The sequence below is a fragment of the Oncorhynchus mykiss genome, chromosome 10, assembly GCF_057628025.1.
Source record: "Oncorhynchus mykiss isolate SJ-2025 chromosome 10, ASM5762802v1, whole genome shotgun sequence".
Lineage (NCBI taxonomy): Eukaryota > Metazoa > Chordata > Actinopteri > Salmoniformes > Salmonidae > Oncorhynchus > Oncorhynchus mykiss.
Genome location: NC_143031.1, coordinates 61,999,127 through 62,021,189, shown reverse-complemented (window position 1 = coordinate 62,021,189; position 22,063 = coordinate 61,999,127). Strand labels below are relative to the sequence as shown.

Here is a 22,063-nt window from a genome sequence, read left to right as displayed (position 1 = left end):
AATAAAGCCCATCCAACAACCGAGGCCACCTCTGCTTGAACAGCAAACTGGAAAATTAATTTCTCTCCGCTTTAAAGAATGTGCGAGAGAAGCACTTAGGACTCTATTGATTTAAAAAAAAAAACACGCCATATGTCTTGCCAACACAGCCAGTGTTGGTGGTGTTAGCCAAGGGGCTAGCACTGTGATGGGTTTCTATAGAGCGCCAATGATACTAGATGGTAAATGCTGCTATAAAATGGCTAGCCGTCTGTCCATTTAGAAATCTTACAGGGCCACACACACACACACAAACACACACGCACACTGGGGTAAATCACGGCACCGGCGTCGTGGCTTGTCGCCATCCAAACCAGGGCCAGATTAAAAGGATCATATTTCCGGGGGACAGACCAGCGGCGACACAGCAGCTGTGGCCACCACGGCCCACAGGGGAAGTGTTATGGTGGGACACTGGATCCGAGCACACGTTCTCGCTCTCTCCCCCTCCATCTCTGAATGTAAATAATGGTATTCAAACTTTTTAAGCTATAACATTTTTTTTTGGAAACTTGTGTCCAATAGGAAGACATTTTTGTCTAACCCTTAATTCACAACGCAAGTTGACTGAGAGAACAACTATAATTCACAACTTGTGTCCAATTGGAATCTGGGAATACGCAGGTACACCTAAAATGTCTTTCCACACCGAGCCCCATATCCACCTGCAATTCCACTGAGTCCCCTTTGGGGGGCAGTGTCCTACACTTTGCCTACCCTACCTCTGACCCAGATAACCAGCATGGAGCCATTCCAGTGTCGAAAGCTTTAATACCTATAAAACAAGTCACAGTCTTCGTATCAGACGGTCATGGGGACGGTTGTGACAGCGGCTGTAAATATTGAGGCCTGGCGCGTACCGCTGTGATTAATCGGCGAGTGCGGCGGCGCTGTTTACGAGGCATTAGCTGCCAGCACCTGATGAATCCCCAGACGAGCACATCGCCACACATCAACGGAATCATTTATCGAACAGGAAACGAGTAAGCCGGATGGGAGGATAAAAAGAGGGAGAGGGAGGGATGTAAGATAACTGCTTGATGCTCTCACCAGAGCTCCTTATTGCATGGATACATACATACACAATGTCTGAACCATTACACTCGTAAAATGAGACTACCATGGTCGAATCGTGCCATTCTCTGCCACTGCAGTGACCACTTAACTTTGCGTCACGTGAACAGATATGCTCAGCCTCAGTGTTGCATTTCGCTGGGTCATCAGTATACAAATCTCTTCGCTTTGCGTCGACAACCAACCGAGCACCCACGTCGTTCTCCTGTGCACTTCTCATGACAAAAGGAAGACACTCCAGCACACAGCTGATCATTGATGACCCACAAACAATGTATCTCACTGCGACATTTCGGGAACTCCTCAAAATAAAACCCTCTGAGCTTCTCGGATGTCCAATGAATCACACCCCTTGGGAGCATTGGCGTACTCAGTCACACACATATGCGAACAAGTGGGGGGATTTTCCTATACAAGACGTCTTCGTCCCAGGTGATGTGCGTTTGACTATGTACGCTAGTAGGTCTTGGGCAAAAAAACGTATACTTTTTGCAGACTCCTACCCAATTTCAAATGGACCCCTTTTACCCATAACCCTGAATGTTTTGGTCCGGTTTCCCGAGACACAGATCAAGCCTAGTCCAAGAACAAACAAAATAACACATTCCAAATGGAATTTCCAGGACTAGACCATTTGTGGCCTGGGGCCTGGGGTCCCACTGGGTGCATGTTTAGTTTGTTGCCCTAGTCCTACACAGCTGATTCAAATAACCAACTGATCATCAAGCTTTGACTATTTCAATCAGCTGTGGAGTGCTAGGGCAGACATGGGCAATTATTTTCCAAGGAGGGCCACAATAGAATATATTTTTGCCATCACGGGCCAGAATCATATTACATGTGTATGACTGTGTTGACCGATATATCTACTGTAAATCACATCCAGATATGCTACTTATTTTACTTGCTTAACATGCACAGAAATAAACCACATCCACATTCTCCTTTTGGTAGGTATTTTCATTATTAAACATGCAATGAACTACACGGAGGGAAAAGTACACTGTGCATTCAGCACCACGGACAGAACTCTTGTTAACGGGTATGCACAAAAAGACTAGGAAGAGAGAGAGCTCAACATTACATTTCAACTCCTCAGTGTGAGGAGTGATGTCTCTGATGGGCATTGACTAGAGCAGTGAAGTCAGGTATAGTTTCGGACGTCGCTATGATTGCTGACAGGTGAGAGTCAGTAAGAGATCTATGCCTTGACTTTTTATATTTCATCCCTGAAAATGTCTGTTGACCCAAAAGGTACATCTTTGGAAAGTGTTGTTCATTAAGAGATGCATAGAACCTCGTCAGTGACATTGCTTTGAATAGTTCTCCAATCACTGCATCAGAGTAAAGATCGATAAGCTCAAGATGCAAGTCAGCATTACAGCATGTCATTTTCCAACACTTTGAAATCCTCAAAACGATGAGAAAACTCCAGGTTCAAAGAACGCAGCAGTGATGTATACTTCTCCTGCTGGTCTACTGATAGGGAACAGACTAGTGGTGTCGGAAGCTGGGTGAGATTGTTGTCTTCTATTTGGCCGGTCAGGATGAGTCATTTTCATTTGAAGGCTTTGACAAGCCTGTACATCTGATGTACAAAAAGGCCCTTCCCTTGTAGTCCGGAATTCAGTTTATTCATGAGGGCCATGATGTCCACGGTGAAGGCCAAATCAGCCAACCATTCTTTATCTTGCAGTTGAGGGAAATCCACATATTTTCCTTTCATTTGTAAAAACTCAGCAATCTCTGACTTCAGGTCCTACACCCTTTTAAGCACCTTCCCCAAACTCAGCCATCTCACGTTTGTGTGATAGGGGAGATCTGCATGACCCGACTCTGTCTCTTCCAACAGTGAGACAAACTGCCTGTGATTTAAATATTTGTCTGTTATGAAGTTTACCACTTTACTATCGCAAATTCATTATGTGATCTGAGCATGATTCTGCGGGCCGTATTGAAATCAGGTTGCGGGCTGCATACGGCCCCCGGGCCGGCCTTTGCATCAAAATTCCATTAAGAATGATTTGTTTGTCCTGGACTAGGCTTAATCTGTGCCTAGTCCGGGGGGAGGGCGGGGCAAGACAGTTTGGGAAACCTTGGTGTAGAGGATATATTGCATGGATCGGATAGTTGTCAGGCTAAGAGAGCAATGTGGAGCTATTAAAATGTTGCTTTAGAAGCAATGTTCCCTCAAATTTTCTTCAGCACAGAGCAAATTTCAGGTCTGCTGAACTCAAACTAACATTTGTGAAAATTCTGTGCAACTTTCTGTGCTCGCTTACTGTGAACACTGAGGCTGTACCAGCTTGAAGTTACAGTTTCAGACTGGAGGTCAAGTAGGCTACTGTGGATGATCATAATGTAGGCTTACCAGAGAAAACACATCCCATAACATTGTCATGACGCTGGCCTGGGGGATAGGTTTATGACAGTCATAAATACCTCTTCCACCCCTTTTTTCCCTCTCTCTACCCTACTGATGTGACTATTGGTTAACGTAGAGATTCTGGGAACATCAGAAGGGGGGGGGGAAATGAACCATATTTTGGAAATCCGACCAGTTGGACATATGCGTTGGTACTTAATGAATATGATGTCAGTTCGGTTGTCATCTGAGACATTCTCATCAATGATAGGATGACATAAACGGTACAGTGGAAAGTCTACACATTATAGTTATCAGATGGAATTGTTGTGCAATTTAAATGTTTGAATATAAAATTATTGGTAAAAAGATTAAATGTAATTTTAGCTTCCAAATGAGAGATTTGGATTTTCATAAGGTTAGGGCTCAGCTCAATCAGTGGCCCGCCCCTGTGAAGAGACATGGGTTATAAAACTATGAAAACACACCCTTCTCCCTCCACTATATAAGCCCTTGATGAAAATGTAACCTCCTGTTCCGAGGACGTGAGAACGACAGTCCATACGTTAAAAAGGACTAACATGTCAACTACAGAACTAAGCCAACCTTAGCGTGAGCTTTGGTTGTGAATGGTATGAACTTTGAACTCTTATTCACTAAAGAAGTGAGACATCCTAGCCGTTGAGTTAGCAACAGCAGCTGTAAACGTGGGCTAGGAAAGGACAGACAGGGTATCCCGTCTACCACACAACGACGACACTACAACGTATCCCGTTCACCATCAGAGACACGCTTCTAAGGACAAAAGGACTGTCGGGCAACACGGCCTTCCATCTACCACCAACCTATTGAAGCGCAGCTCAGAGTAAATATTTATTGCATTTTACTTTTCCAAATGGGCGGTAATTTAGAATGCATAGGATATTGTATTTACGATAGAGTAGCTGCCTACAGCCGGATAAAGACATTGCTTCTCCCTTTGTTCTTCAGTCTTCCCACTCAAACCCAACCCCCTTTTCTTTGTGTAACCAGCTGTCATATCTGTTCCGCCCGCTAGGGACGTTTTCCTTTATGACATAATTTGTAATCAAGGTATGATTCATTCTGTGTATATGTAATTCTGTGTGATTAGTTAGGTATTTAGTAAATAAATAATTAAACCCAATTTTGTATTGCTGATTCAACTTGTTAGCCAGGGTTCGTGAAGATAACCAAGAATTTACAACTTTCAGATGAGACTGAAATAAGGTGACGATTAATATTGACTGCTATTGATGTAAAATATTACTAGGTCTTTAAGAGTTTATTCGGAAGATAACAGCTCTATAAGTATTAATTTGTGGTGCCCCGACTTTCTAGTTAATTACATTTACATGATTAGCTCAATCAGGTAATATTAATTACAGAGAAAGGATTTAATAGAATAGCATGTCATATCACTTAATCTGGCATAGCCAAAGACACGACAACATGGAATAGCTGTTCATTCAGCCTACAGTAGCAGCCAATGTGGGCCTATATTCCTTCAGACTTTTGAAAAACAAAAATGCAGGGCTTGAAATGAACCTGTTAATCCACTTGTCCTTCAGACAAGGAGGTGACTGAAAATGTTGATGTGTAGCTTGATGCAAGAAACCACTTTACAAAATAAAATGCATTATTTCCATACCATAATTAGAGGATCAGACAAATTATGCTACCCTCTGCTTATTCAAGTCTGTCTTAAAATACACACTGCCCCTTTAAGACAAAAAAAAAGCACTTTACGTGACTCGCTTTTCAAAGATGTCTAGAAATGTACACGTTTTGTGCTCTTGTAGGAAGAAATCACTCCACCGTTGCAGACTACAATGATCTATAACTCCCATACTAGCAAAGGCTATGAACAAAATGTGCACACATGGCTACAAGCAGCTTTCATATTGATCTCATAACAAGCGCATCTACTCATGACCGATCATGCTGTAAACACAGTCCAGTTCAATATAAATGGCACATTATGGCAATGGTCTATTTGCATATAGGCCTACTGCAGCTCTGATTGTTTATGGCGTACCGGTCTGTGTCGAGTAGGGGCCTGAGTTATGCAATAGGATCCTACTCCATGCATTCTGAGGGAACTTTGCTTACAACGACAGAGTCAATGCATTTTGGTACAGCAGAAGAACATTCATTTCCAATGGAACGTTGCGTTTGCCTTGAGGCATTGCGTTGCAGAGACAGTCGCAGTGCGTCTGTGTGGTGCATATGTTGGATTTATCAAAAGTATGAGTCAAACTGTCTGCGTAGAGAGGGCTTGACAAAAATGGTAGCAGAAGGTGAATGTTGAACTTTTGTTGCACACATACCCAGGTGATGCCGCGTACTATTTTGCACAATGGCGCTGTCGGTGTGATCACGGAGTTTAAAAGGTGTTTCATACTTCCAAAAGTGGATGTGAAACGATCCGTTAGAGATGGTAATTTAAGCCATCTGAGTATGAAAGCATTGTGAAATCACTCTAACCAGGTGGTTCCTTTCAGTCGGGTACCCATCAGACTCTTCCTTAAGGGATAAGAAATGATGCCTTTACCATGAAGTCATTTGATTAATGCCATTAAAAAGGTAGATTAGCCATGAGTTTTATTGGTTTAGTCAGAGTCTAGTGGGGCACATTATCAGCCGATTGACAATGCACAGTTTTCAATTAAAAAAGTGACCATTTCAGTTCTTTAAATTGAGTTATATTTTGTAGCCTTAAGAAAACAGAATCAGGATGGTGGTTTAAGTTATGGTTTATGATAAAATGTTATATTTCTATAAAGATTCACAGCCCCAGTCCTAGGAACACGTCAGTCTACCTTTATCGGTGGGCAATAAAAACACTAAACCTCATATCAAGGGACCTACTGTACACAAAGAGCCACTATCAAAACGTCGACAACAAAAATAATGTCCATAATAACTTCCAATTGTACTCCGGGGCAAACAATGGGACTGTAGTTCCTTCCCAAAGTTAAGACATAAAATGCCAGACTCCAGCTCTCATAAATATATATATATATTTTTTTACTTCTCTGGAGTTTTTGTTGGCTTGTTCTTGGGGAAAAACTCGTAACTTTCAGAAGTCTATTGACATAGCAGCACTATGCGCTACTCCCATACTCCCGTGCCCTTTGAGGATAGAGTAAAATCTAATTTTGACGAAAACGTCCAGGGTAGGCTCATAAATCATATCCAGCTGACACTTGTGGTGCCACCGAGCATGTTATGAGTCTAACTTCGCTCTTTTTATACCACAGATGTTTTGAATGACATAAAAGGTGATTCAATCTGAGCCTAATGTAGAAGCTCTGTATGGATAAATAATGCATTTAATTTATTTTCCCACATGGAGTTTCTCTCTCATACTTGAATTTCTTCAGTTCTCAGCTTTGCAATTTATTGAATCCTCCCCCAAGAGTTAAAATAAACTAAGCTAACTGCAAAATCTGTGGCTAATGCCAAGCAAAAAGCCTGGAGAGGAGGAACTCCAAATTTCCAAGAAGTACTATTCCCTTCTTCCTTTGTTTACAAGCCCTAAAAACATACATTGAGATTGCTTAGAGCCGTTATATTTTATTGAGTCACAGTGGTTTATCCGTAGCTTGTAATTTAGGTGTTGGTGGAGACCTCTGGAGAGTTGTGTATATAATTACTGAACAAAGATATAAAACCGCAACATGCAACAATTCCAGCAATTTTACTGAGTTACAGTTCACTGAAGGAACTCAGTCAACTGAAAAATTCATTAGGCGTAATCTATGGATTTCACATGACTGGGCAGGGGTGCAGCCTTGGGTGGGCTTGGGAGGGCATAGGCCCAACTACTTGGGAGCCAATCAGAATGAGTTTTTCCCCACAAAAGGGGGTGGCTCCTCAGTTTCATCAACTGTCCAGGTGGCTGGTCTCAGACAATCCCACAGGTAAAGAAGCCAAATGTGAAGTTCCTGGCTGGCGTGGTTACACGTGGTCTGTGGTTGTGAGGCTGGTTTGAGGTACTGCCAAATTCTTTAAAACAACTTTAGAGGCAGCTTATGGTATAAAAATTAACATTAAATTATCTGGCAACAGCTTTGGTGGACATTCCTGCTGTCAACATAGCAACTGCACGCTCCCTCAAAACTTGAGACATCTGTGGCACTGTGTTGTGTGACAAAACGGCACATTTTAGAGTGGCCTTTTGTCCCCAACACAAGTTGCACCTGTGTAATGATCATGCCGTTTAATTAGCTTCTTGATATGCCACACCTGTCAGGTGGATGGATTATCTGGCAAAGGAGAAATGCTCACTAACAAGGATGTAAACAAATTTGTGCACAAATTTTGAGAGATAGTGGGGCAAAAGAGTATTTAGTCAGCCACCAATTGTGCAAGTTCTCCCATTTAAAAAGATGAGGCCTGTAATTTTCATCATAGGTACACTTCAACTATGACAGACAAAATGAGAAGAAAAAAATGCAGAAAATCACATTGTAGGATTTTTAATGAATTTATTTGCAAATTATGGTGGAAAATAAGTATTTGGTCAATAACAAAAGTTTCTTAATACTTTGTCATATACCCTTTGTTGGCAATGACAGAGGTCAAACTTTTCTGTAAGTCTTCACAAGGTTTTCACACACTGTTGCTGGTATTTTGGCCCATTCCTCCATGCAGATCTCCTCTAGAGCAGTGATGTTTTGGGGCTGTTGCTGGGCAACACGGACTTTCAACTCCCTCCAAAGATTTTCTATGGGGTTGAGATCTGGAGACTGGCTAGGCCACTCTGTCATCTTTTTAAGTGGGAGAACTTGCACAATTATTGGCTGACTAAATACTTTTTTGCCCCACTGTATGTTTTTGTGCATATGGCACACGTTTCAAACATTTTCCATGTTGTGTAAATATTTTTGTTCAGTATAGTTTCACTGGGTCTCCAGAGACACAGCCCAGAGCTAGCAATGTCTAAGCCACAGAAAGGCCCCCGGTTCGCCCCCACAAGACCCACGAGATTCATTAGTCTGTTGAATTAAAATAGTCTGTTGATGAAAATAGTCATGGCCTCTAAACCTTCAATCTGCATACTGGACCCTATTCCAACTAAACTACTGAAAAAGCTGCTTCCTATGCTTGGCCCTCCTATGTTGAACATAATAAACGTCTCCATATCCAACGGATGTGTACCAAACTCATTAAAAATAGGCAGTATAAAGCCTCTCTTGAAAAAGCCAAACCTTGACCCAGAAAAAAAGATTGGCCGATATCAAAATCTCCCATTCCTCTCAAACATTTTAGAAAAAGCATTTTAGAATGCAGAAACATCTGTTGCGCAGCAACTCACTGCCTTCCTGAAGACTAACAATGTATACGAAACACTCCACTCTGGTTTTAGACCCCATAATAGCACTGAGACTACACTTGTGAAGGTGGCAAATTACCTTTTAATGGCGTCAGACCAAGGCTCTTCATCTGTCCTCGTGCTCCTAGACCTAAGTGCTGCTTTTGATACCATTGATCACCACATTCTTTTGGCGAGACTGGAAACCCAAATTGGTCTACAAGTTCTGGCCTGGTTTAGATCTTATCTGTCGAAAATATATTGGTTCGGCTCTGGATGGTTTGTCCTCTGACAAATCAACTGTAATTTTCAGTGTTCTTCAAGGTTCTGTTTTAGGACCTCTATTGTTTACACATATATAATATATAACCTCTTGGTGATGTCATATGGAAACATAATGTTAACTTTCACTGCTATGCGGACAATACACAGCTGTACATTTCGATGAAACACGATGCAGCCCCAAAATTGCCCTCCCTGGAAGCCTGTGTTTCAGACATAAGGAAGTAGATGGCGGCAAATGTTTTACTTTTAAAAACTCGGACAAAACAGAGATGCTAGTTGTAGGTCCCAAGAAACAAAGATCTTCTGTCGGATCTGACAATTAATCTTGATGGTTGCACAGTCGTCTCAAATAAAAGTGCAAAGGACCTCGGCATTACTTTGGACCATGATCTCTCTTTTGTTGAACATGTCCTTGAAACAGTCTTGATAGCTTTTTTCCATCTACGTAACATTGCAAAAATCTGAAACTTTCTGTCCAAAGATTATGCAGAAAAATGTATCCATGCTTTTGTAACTTCTAGGTTGGACCACTGCAATGCTCTACTTTCCGGCTATTCGGATAAAGCACTAAATAAACTTCAGTTAGTGCTAAACACGGCTGCTAGAATCTTAACTAGAACCAACAAATGTGATATTACTCCAGTGCTAGCCTCCTGTTAAGGCTAGGGCTAATTTCAAGGTTTTACTGCTAACCTACAAAACATTACATGAGCTTGCTCCTATCCATCTTTCCGATTTGGTCCTGCCGTACATACCTTCTTCTACGGTCACAAGACACAGGCCTCCTTATTGTCCCTAGAATTTCTAAGCAAACAGCTGGAGGCAGGGCTTTCTCCTATAGAGCTCCATTTTTATGGAATGGTCTGCCTATCCAAATCAAATCAAATTTTATTTGTCACATACACATGGTTAGCAGATGTTAATGCGAGTGAAGTGAAATGCTTGTGCTTCTAGTTCCGACCATGCAGTAATATCTAACAAGTAGTCTAACCTAACCATTTCACAACAACTACCTTATACACACACAAGTGTAAAGGAATGAATAAGAATATGCACATAAAAATATATGAATGAGTGATGGCCGCAGACTCGGTCTTGACCTTTAAGTCTTCATTAAAGACTCATATCTTCAGTAGGTCCTATGATTGAGTGTAGTCTGGCCCAGGGGTGTGAACGGAAAGGCACTGGAGCGGTGAACCACCCTTACCGTCTCTGCCTGGCCCGGTTCCCCTCTCTCCACTGGGATGCTCTGCCTCTAACCCTATTACAGTGGCTGAGTCACTGGCTTACTGGTGCTCTTCCATGCCGTCCCTAGGAGGGGTGCATCACTTGAGTGGGTGGAGTCACTGATGTGATCTTCCTGTCCAGGTTGGCACCCCCCTTGGGTTCATGCCGTGGGGGAGATCTTTGTGGGCGATACTCGGCATGGTCTCACGGTAGTAAGTTGGTGGTTGAAGATATCCCTCAAGTGGTGTGGGGGCTGTGCTTTGGCAAAGTAGGTGGAGTTATATCCTGCCTGGTTGGCCCTGTTCGGGGGTATAGTCAGACGGGGCCATAGTGTCTCCCGACCCATCCTGTCTCAGCCTCCAGTAATTATGCTGCAAAAGTTTGTGTCGGGGGGCTAGTGTCAGCCTGTTATATCTGGAGTATTTCTCCGGTCTTCAAATCAAATCAAAGTTTATTTGTCACGTGCGCCGAATACAACAGGTGAATTCACCTTACAGTGAAATGCTTACTTACAGGCTCTAACCAATAGTGAAAAAAAATGGTATTAGGTGAACAATAGGTAAGTAAAGATTTTTTTTTTTTAAACAGTAAAAAATAAAAGTAGCGAGGCTACACATGTTAGTCGAGCTGATTGAGGTAGTATGTACATGTATTTATGGTTGAAGTGACTATGCATACATGACGAACAGAGAGTAGCAGTAACGTAAAAGAGGGATTGGCGGGACAATGCAGATAGCCCAGTTAGCCAATGTGCGGGAGCACTGGTTGGTCGGGCCAATTGAGGAAGTATGTACATGAATGTATAGTTAAAGTGACTATGCATATATGATAAACAGAGAGTAGCAGCAGCGTAAAAGATGGGTTGGGGAGGGGGTACACAATGCAAATAGTCCGGGTAGCCATTTGGTTACCTGCCATTTGGTTAGGAGTCTTATGGCTTGTGGGTAAAAACTGTTGAGAAGCCTTTTTGTCCTAGACTGGCACTACGGTACAGCTTGCCATGCGGTAGTAGAGAGAACAGTCTATGACTGGGATGGCTGGGGTCTTTGACAATTTTTAGGGCCTTCCTCTGACACCGCCTGGTATAGAGGTCCTGGATGGCAGGCAGCTTAGCCCCAGTGATGTACTGGGCCGTACCCACTACCCTCTGTAGTGCCTTGCGGTCGGAGGCCGAGCAATTGTCGTACCAGGCAGTGATGTAACCAGTCAAGATGCTCTCGATGTTGCAGCTGTAGAACCTTTTGAACCTTTTGAGGATCTCAGGACCCATGCCAAATCTTTTTAGTTTCCTGAGGGGGAATAGGCTTTGTCGTGCCCTCTTCACGGCGGTCTTGGTGTGTTTGGACCATTCTAGTCCGTCTTATCCGGTGTTCTGTGTGAATTTAAGTATGCTCCCTCTAATTCTCTCTCTCTTGCCTTCTCTTCTCTCAGAGGACCTGAGCCCTAGGACCATGCCTCAGGACTACCTGGCCTGATGACTCCTTGCTGTCCTCAGTCCACCTGGTCGTGCTGCTGCTCCAGTTTAAACTGTTCTGCCTGCGGCTATGGAACCCTGACCTGTTCACCGGACGTGCTACCTTGTCCCGCACCTGCGGTCTCTAACTCTGAATGCTCGGCTATGAAAAGCCAACTGACATTTACTGCTGACCTGTTGCACCCTCTACAACCACGGATTATTATTACTTGACCCTGCTGGTCATCTATGAATGTTTGAACATCTTGGCCATGTTCTGTTATAATCTCCACCCGGCACAGCCAGAAGAGGACTGGCCACCCCTCAGAGCCTGGTTCCTCTCTAGGTTTCTTCCTAAGTTCCTGCCTTTCTAGGTTCTAGGGAGGTTTTCCCTAGCCACCGTGCTTCTACATCTGCATTGCTTGCTGTTTGGGGTTTTAGGCTGGGTTTCTGTATAGCACTTTGTGACATCGGCTGATGTAAAAACGCCTTATAAATATATTTATTTGATTGATTGATTGATTGATTGATTGAATGACCTCCAGGGATCACCAGTCACTTTCTATCAGTGGATCGAACCTCTCCTGATGCACAGGGGTGTTAAATGCACTCAAGAGATTAGATAGTGACTTGTGTGAAGAGCGTCCTCCCACCGTTCTCCACTTTAGAGAGTCCTTGTGTGCTGATAACTGGGGAGAGAGGTGGTGACTCTTAAAGCGTTCTCTTCCATCTGTGGCCATTTGAGGTGTTCCATCTCCCCCGATGACTTGGCACTTTTCCCGACCTGTCGGAGCTAGTGTTATAATAATGATGACCTCAACAAAACTTATTGGCCACAAATGAAACTAAGCTTAGGGCCATCCGCTAGCATCACAGTAAATATAGGGGAAGTCTATTGGAAACAGAGACTGGAATGGCACCTATTGGGCCTGGTCAAAAGTACTGCACTAACAGCAAATAGGGTGCCATTTGGGATGCATCCTTATATACGTCAAGGAAAATCTCGGCAAAGAGGCTGAGGGGGAAAAGCATTGCCAATGTCTCCAATCTCTGCCTCTCCAAATACAGACTTTTCAAATCAAAGACCTAATCATACTAGAGGCTAGGGTTATGTCTCAAAAGGAGCTGGTTGGTGTATTTTAGTGGAAAGGCCTGATGAAATAATGGATGCAAAAGAGACATGCTATATGCCGTTTGACGTCCGTGACCAAGGTAATACACTGCAGTTGCGCTCACTGTAATTTTCATATAAAAAGTAAAAAAAACGGAGGCATAATGTTTGCCATTGGAAAAAAGCCAGGTGCAGATGGTGGTTTCGATCTCTGTGTTCCTTGATACACACGCATGTACACACACACATTCAAACATATAGCGTTTAAAAAGAGGATTGATTGTGCGTCTGGTTATGTTTTCAGGTTGGTTAGTGTACATGGAAGGTTCCTTTGTGTGTGTGTGTGTGTGTGTGTGTGTGTGTAATAAATATATATATATATATATGTGTGTGTCAGTTCAGGTTAGTTGGTGAACATGGCCAGACTGTTTGAATTTGTACAGTATACGTGAGTGTCTGTACGCGTTTGTGTGTACGCAGACACATGAGCGACTCGGGCGGCCGCTGTTAGATAAGCTGACTATGGTCTCCTCTACAAGGGGGCCATGACCCCACAGTGGCCACACACGCTAGCAAGAGGTCAGCAAGTCCTAAGGAGGTGGGGGAAGGGCTATTTAAAGACGCACACCAAAAACGCAGCTGATAGCCTTTTTTGGGTTGAGTCTATTTTTAGGCACGCATAAGAATTACTTAAACTGTCTGTGAAAAATGTTTCTTTGGTTCTGGTGCTAATGGAGGTTGACTAAGTGCAATATCCGGAGGTAAATGTGAAATTAGTTCATTTTAATATTACCGGTAATTGAAGCCCCAGAGATGGTTTCAAAGTCCCAGTTAATGTACTGTGGGGTTGAGAATAAACCATAGCCTGGCAATTTGGTGAGGATCTGTACGACAGAGAATGAGAGACGGAGACCAGAAATGTAAAAGCAAAGGAATGTCCGTCAAATCCAGAGTAAATCTCAGTCACGACATGGTGAGTCTGAGACTCAACCTTAAAATCGTCCGATGCCGACGGGGCACCTCAACGCTACGGCCAAAAAAGGATAGAATCCACAATTACTCTCTTCCACAATTAACTGAATTGGGGCCAAGTTATTTTAGTGGTGTATTTTTGGTGGGAAATATGTGGGGAACTCTGGCCGGTGGCACAGGAAAAGAGACGCTTGGGAAACAAAATAAGACCTTGAGAAGGGCTAGTGTGCTTTTGGTGGAGACGGTCCATTTTATGGGTTGCTTGGGGTTTTAGCTGCGGGTATTTTGGTGCGTTACTTCAAAGCAGTGTTGTCAGAGACAAATCGTGATTTGCATTCAGCCTTGAAATATAAATCAATAAACCCAAAACAATGAACAAAACAAAATACAAAGAGAAGGTAAAAAAGGTCCAATTGTGGTTTCAGATGTGGGTATTTTAGTGCGCCACTTCTAAGCGGTATTGTCCGAGCAAAAGCATGATTCCCATTAAGCTTTGAAATAAAAAAATCTGATAAACCCAAAACAATAAACAAAACATCATACAAAAGCTCCTCTGCTGTACTGAACAATTCCTGAGAAGGAAATAGATGAAAATGTGAGTCGTAATCCAGGATTAGAACAGTTTATTCTGTTAACTGATCCAAGGTCAGTAAAACCCACTGTTGTCCACACAGTCAGCACGTTCTCTAAGAGCAACATCTGATCTAGAAATGTGTCAATTAAAATGTGCCCATCAGCTAACACCTGTCATTCAAATGGCTGCAAGTGGATTTCCTTCATATATCGGTCAGATACAATGCATTCTGAAAGTATTCAGACCCCTTGACTATTTCCACATTTTGTTACGTTACAGCCTTATTCTAAAATGTATTAAATCGTTTTTTGACGAAGAAAAAACAGGATTAGACATTTTTGTAAATGATTATATATTTTTTTAAATAGCACTCGAGAAGGTTTTCATCAAGGACCTCTCTGTACTTTGCGCCGTTCAGCTTTCCTGTGATCCTGACTAGTCTCCCAGTCTCTGCCGCTGAAAAACATCTCCACAACATGATGCTGCCACCACCTTGCTTCACCGTAGGGATGGTGCCAGATTTTCTCCAGACATGACGCATGGCAATCAGGCTAAAGAGTTCAATCTTGGTTTCATCAGACCAGAGAATCTTGTTTCTCATGGTCTGAGCGTCCTTTAGGGTCACCTCCCTGACCAAGGCCCTTCTGGCCCGATTGCTAAGTTTGGCCGGTCAGCCAGCTCTAGGAAGAGTCTTGGATGTTCCAAACTTTTTCCATTTAAGAATGATAGAGGCCACTGTGTTCTTGGGGACCTTCAATGCTGCAGAATGTTTTTGGTACCCTTCCCCCATATCTGTGCCTCGACACAATCCTGTCTCGGAGCTCTACGGGCAATTCCTTCAACCTCATGGCTTAGTTTTTGCTCTGACGTGCTGTGTCACTGTGGGACCTTATATAGACAGGTGTGTGCCTTTCCAAATCATGTCCAATCAATTGGATTTACCACAGGTGGACTCCAATCAAGTTGCAGAAACATGAAGGATGACCAACGGAAACCATTTAGAGTATCATAGCAAAGGGTCTGAATACCTATGTAAATAAGGTATCTGTTTATGAATGCACTGTAAATCAGCACTCTGACTTTTTTTTTAGCCTTTTAAAATCAGGAAGTGCCGTTGTGATGAAGAATACCTTTTCCCAGAATTCTCAATATTTAGTAGCTTGTACTACTACACTGAACAAAAATAAAATGCAACATGCAACAATTTCAATGATTTTACTGAGTTAGTTCGTATAAGGAAATCCATCAATTTAAATAAATGCATTAGGCCCTAATCTATGGAGTTCACCTAATACCTTTTTTGCACTATTGGTTAGAGCCTGTAAGTAAGCATTTCACTGTAAGGTCTACCTACACCTGTTGTATTCAGCGCACGTGACAAAAAATTAGATTTTTGTGCAATGTTGTGTCACTACTCTTCAATGGCTCTGCAAAGTCGCTGGATATTGTCAGGAACTGGAACACGCTGTCGTACACGTCAAACCAGAGCATACCACACATGCTCAATGGGTGCCATGTCTTGTGAGTAGTCAGGCCGGGGATATTTTCAGTTTCCAGGAATTGTGTACAGATCCTTATGACATGGGACCGTTCATTATCACGCTGAAACATGAGGTGATGGCGGTGGATGAACGGCACGACAATGGGTCTCAGCATCTCGTCATGGTATCTTTGTGCATTCAATTTGGCGTCGCTAAAATGCAATTGTGTTCCTTGTCCATACTATAACCCCACCCCCACCGGGTACTCTGTTCACAACTATGTCAGCAAGCCGCACAACCACACAACACCATGCATGTCTGCCATCTGCTCGGTACAGTTGAAACCAGAATTAATCTGTGAAGAGCACTCTTCTCCAGCGTGCCAGTGGCCATTGAGCATTTTCCCACTGAAGTCAGTTACGACACCCAACTGTAGTCGGGTCACGACCCTGGTGTGGACGGTGAGCACACAGATGATTTTCCCTGAGATGGTTTCTGACAGTTTGTGCAGAAATCCTTTGGTTGTTAAAACCCACAATTTGCAAATCCACAAACCTGTGCACAAAATGTGAGAGAAATAAGCTTTTTGTGCGTGTGGAAAATTTCTGTGATCTTTTATTTCAGCTCATGAAACCAACACTTTACATGTTACGTTTATATTTTTGTTCAGTATACATAGTACATTTATGATAACTCGGTCAAAGGCCTAGCCAAATAGGCAACTACTATTTATTTACTTACAGTCCTAAAGTATTATTCACTAAACAGCACGTAGAGTATGACAATTCCGTCACATCCCCGGCCAAATAGGCAGCTGGAGTGTAGAAGACTTGAGAACACCTTTAGCCCACGCCTCTTTACTAAAAGGAGCTATAAGCTGCTTTGGGATAGTAAATCTGCCCATGTGCCCTTGAGCAAGACACTTCACCCTTATTGCTCCTGTAAGTCACTCTGGATAAGAGCGTCTGCTAAATGCATAAATGGAAATATCAAACTACTTAGACCCCATATCAGATTTGATCCCCAACAAGCCCTCCACTGAACTTAACAGTTTTAAATCAAATAATATCTCCCCGTTATAAGGGATCTGTTTGTTCAACCTCTCTACTCATTAGCGGACCCCCCTCTGTGTGAACGAATGAGCCTGGGAGGGGGACAATACACTGACCCCCTCATTCCCAATACCCATACTGGGTCTGAGGCGGCAACAACAGAGCCCGGTGTTGTCCAGCAGGGTTGCATCACATCATTGCTATGGCGGCTAACCGCCAACGAGCAGTAGCCACTGCCCTGAGAGCGCTAATGTAAGCTAATGCAATTACGCAACACAAGGCCCTGCTCTGTGGCTGGGGGCAAAAGCAATTGGATATGACAACCTGCGGTGTTGCTTCTGTCCAGTGTGGGTCCGGGATTACACTGTATTGTTATAGAGCAGCAGTAGAAACTTCTGGAGGCACAGGATGATGATTAGAAGAGTGAGGAGAGAAAGACAGAAAAATATTGAGAAAGAAAATGGAAAACAGGGGCAGAGGCAGAGGGAGCAAAGTGACAGTTCGAAAAAACCATGACGACAGAGAACGAGAGATAGAAATAGAGATGGGGAGCAGAATAGGACTCGTTCAGGTCACCACTTCATCCCGTCAGGCAGAAACAGAGAAAGGGCAAGAGCGCTAGCTATGATTAGCATGGTAGCGTTATGTAAGCTGTATGGCAGAATGGTCCTCTAGCAGTGAACAATACCTCAAGAGTTGCCTCTGCGGTCTCCTCCACCCCACTGGACCATGGCCATAACGATTAACAGTTAGCGCTAATGGGAAGTAATTGCAGTATAGAGATGGACTGCTATCCAAAACCAGATCGAACCGGTTCATCAGAAAAGTAGGGAATTATCATATGAGTAATTTGTATGCATTCAAAATGTGGTTCCCTACCAATGTGTGGAGATGTGGATAAGGATAAACAAGTCAAGGTAGCCTGGAGTGAAAGGACTGCCCATAAATCTTGCTCAATTTGGCACTCTTTCTGTTGTTCTGTCTGCCTGTCTCTGTCATTCTGTCTACCTGTGGTCCTGTCAGTTCCTCGGTCTGTCCCTCCATCTCTGTAGACCTGCAAAGTCTGCAGTCTGGCAGGACTGCCTATCTCTCTCTGTGTGTGTGTGTGTGGACACGCTGGAGGAGGAGCCTCGTCAGCGGTGGTATTTCAGCTCACATCTTTATTCTACTGAGGGACTGTCTGTCCATAGGCCATCGTCTCCATATTACATACCCTGATGAATAGACCTGGCAGACGTTGGCACCATGTGACCTCACAAACAAAACAGAAAAGAGTGGAGTCAGTGGACTGATAGTATGACGGAACCCCAATGTTGACCACTGTCTCGCGATCATATTTCACCTGTCAAGTGCCATGCTCAGTCCTATGGAGTCTCGTGGAATCGTCTACTTGAATGCTGCAGAAATGGCTATCTGCACTGCCAGATAGTCTATTTATGGAGACTTTCTCTGTAAAACAGCAGGCATTCCTGACAGGCCAAGTTTGGTAAGTCAAATCAGTGAAAAGTCACTGCTAAGCATCTGAGAAGGATCATACTAAAACGTCCCACTGCTGAGAAGGGTAATAGGTTCTGAAGTCCTAGGAGGGCATAGGGCGCAGAACTTTTCAACTCCATGCTTGGAGGGCTGAGCCCCAAACACTGCCGGTGTTCCTCATCTACGTTTTAAATCGCGACACGAATCAATCCATTGGCGAGCAACTAGGTAGAAAAGGAAACGGAAGCTCTGCATGCCTGCGATTAAAAGGCCTTGGTGAGGGCTTCTATACCGTCTTTCCATCTCTGTGAAGCCGGCCCAACATATATTTTAATAGGCCTGACATTTCCTATTCGCGGCTAGGCGGTGTGGAGGAGACAGACGTTATGGGGAAGTTGGGAGCGAGAGCACCGTCTGTTAACTGGGTGTTTAGCCTTGGAAAGAAGACCTTTTGTGACGTGCGAAGAGCTAAATAGCCCCACGGGGGACCTGCAGAGTCTTTAGAGAGCCTCGTTATTCCAAAAACACTCCTATGCTAATGCCAATGCTAACACTAACGACTTTGAAGTTGGAGGGAATATGGTAGTACGAGTGAAGCAGCTAGCCTAGCACTGAAGGAAAGAAGGATAGAGAGGATCATGATTCAGGCAGGCTCAATGCTAATGCTACATCACTAATGATAATAGCTAACTGCTAAATGTTTTGAAGGCGAAGGTGGAATGTGGAATGAAGGGTGAAGCAGCTGGCGCAAAGAGAATTGCCCTTCCAGTGCAGAGAATTGAGACACGTATGAATTCAAACTTTCTGGCTCAATGCTAATGGTTTTGAAGGTGAATGTGGCTATCTGCGGGAATGAACCAGTAGGGGTAATGTCATGCTAAGACAATTGCTCTTCAACTGCAAAGGGGGACAGCGTTCCCTGCATCCTTGCAAAAGACAATTTAGCGGTATGGCTGATGAATTACCCCACTCAATGAATACATGGTGGATATAACATTGATATTCATATAACCTACAATCAGGCTACTAGACAAGCATGATTAAAAAGAGATGTAGACGTCAACACAACAAGATTGACTATCAGCTGTAGCTTATAAAGTATTACCTCCCCATAGACGGACTGAATTCCCCAGGTGCCAGCGTGAACTGTGTGGAGTAGGATACGGTGGTCTTTAAACGAGGGGCGAGTGGGTTATACTTACGTCCCTTAGACAGGCCCTTTGCCCTCCAGAGGGCTCTGGAGCAGAGAGAGAAGTCTATTTACATTTTAGTCATTTAGCAGACGCTCCTATCCAGAGCGACTTACAAGAGCAATTAGGGTTTAGCGCCTTGGCCTATCAGGAGGGGACTTTATAGGATCTGTGTCGTAGAGGGTAACACTAACCTCTGCGAGTTAAAGATATTCCCGGGCCAGGATGCTTTACTGTCGGATAGGCACTCTGTAATGGTGCCGCATTTAACTTTTTGAGTTTCGAGTCGTTGTCCTTAGACACTGATCTAAGCTCAGCTTATCACCCCCAACCTTCGGAGGTGAGGGTAGAGTAAGGGATAGGGGGGGGGGGTAATGCAAAATTGTCTTCTGATCAGCTTCAAGGGGCAACTTTATAACACTCCGAAAGTTCCCCGCGAGATCGTGGGGCAAGTGGATCAGAAAAGGTCACCGAACAACGTTTATAAACTCAGAGGGGGGACAAAGTCAAAGGCTTGACATGTAAAGAATGTCAAAGACAAACTCTTGGTGTGTATAGTTGGACTGGAGAGCCCTTGTTTTGGTACCAGTCTCAATATTGTGGGGTAGGACTGTGTACCAGAAAAATACTTTAAGTACCCTCCTGGTGTTTTGGGCTCTTGTTACAGACAATTCTACTTCTATTTTCATCGCCGTCATCAAATAGCAACAGGCCTCAAGAGTGTCGCTGTGACACAACCCTGACACACTACTCGCCCAGCTAACGGTAAGCAATAGCAGACATTACATAGCACTGAAAATGAGTGTGTGTGTTATTGTCTGTGCAGATCTGTGGGTGTCTTTGCTGACCTCTGTGTGTGTGTGTGTGTGTGTGTGTGTGTGTGTGTGTGTGTGTGTGTGTGTGTGTGTGTGTGTGAGCATGCAACTGTTTGTATGCGTGTGGTTGTCGTTATGCACGCTTGTTGGTGTAGCTGTGCATACGTGTTTGCAGAGTTTCACTTTCTTACACGGCATTGTAACTCAAGAAGCTTGTTTTTCACTGCTTGCTGCAAAGCAATCTTTGTCTTTGTGTACGACAGGGACTTTTAACAAATGACCCTAAACGGCATGGTATGAGGAAGATAAAAATAAATAAAAAACAAGAGTTGCCAAACCAGACACATTTATCTTCAACATTTTTCAACCTAACCTGAAATCTGCTAATACTTCAACTGAGACCTCTTGCCTATCAAGCCCTCATCTTCCTGAACTAAATTGAAATCCTTTTCCTGTAAATAAAACTGAACCACATTCCATCCATTAACGCCCTATCGATTGATCACTGTGGACACTGTGCGTACACAACCCTGTGAGGTGAAATAGTCACCCGAAAGTGTGGTGGTGGTGGGGGGGTAAAAATGTCCTTGTCCCATTCGCCAATGGGCATGCAACAAAGCGTCCCTGTGTGTGTGTGAGGTCAGGGGGAACAAGGGCCAAGGGATCCGCGCTCTCTCTCTCTCTCTGCATGTGAGAGTGTGGACTCAAGGGGTGGGTGGGGTCAAGGTGGCATTCCACAACACCTCAGAGACTGGCCTAATGGACAGATAATTGTGGAGGGGAAAAAGAGCAGGATGAAAAAGTGAAAAGGGTAGAATGAAGTAGGAGGGAGAGAGAGGGAGAGAAAAGGCAGGGGAGGGTTTGGGGAATTGGTTGGTTTCGGTTGTCTTTCAATATGGGTTCAAATTAGAGTTATGGAAGCCTTTCCGGATACTGCACAAAATTCAATCCATGTCACTCTCTCTCTCTGCCTCCATCTTCCCTCCATTCTCCCTCTCATTATTTTAGCCATGTTGTATTTGCAATATGATGACACATCAGGGTTCAAGAAAGACAAGTGGCATGGGACCAGCAAGGCTGTGTAAACATGATAAGCATTGACAAGACTGCAGAGGCGAAAGCCCTATAAGCCATACACCATTTTGACAGGCAGCCGACATGTTAGAGTTGAAAATGCAAGCAACGTATTGTTTTTTTGTGGCTGTATTGTAGACTATTTGAAGAGCCTGGTTTGGGTTAGATGTTCCTATGTTCCAAATGAAAGCAGAGTATGTTTTTTTTTGTCTGGCTTTTTCCTGAGGTTAGAGGTTCGGGAAGAAAAACCCTGGTTTTAATTGAAACCATTTTTGTCCTGTCCACTGTTGGGTTTGGCTATGGTGTAGTGCTGGGATGTAGTGGTACTGTTCTGTTCCAACAGACAAAGAGTATCCGATCTAATCATATTACAAAAACATTTTTAAAGTGCAGATTCTCAATCAAAAACAAATTACTAAAATCAAATACTATAATGCAAAAAGCAAATAGACTTTAAAAAAAATAGTAAAAAATAAATACTTAATAATTTTGGAGTGCCTCGTAAAATAACGGATAAATAAATAAAAAATAAAAAAT

At 43.4% G+C, this 22,063-nt stretch overlaps 1 protein-coding gene across 48 annotated transcripts in view; it reads right to left on the bottom strand.

Annotated features, from left to right (window-relative positions):
- The window catches only part of sorbs2a (sorbin and SH3 domain containing 2a), a 133,602-nt gene that overhangs the window by 64,477 nt on the left and 47,062 nt on the right, over positions 1–22,063 (bottom strand). The window lies entirely within an intron of this gene.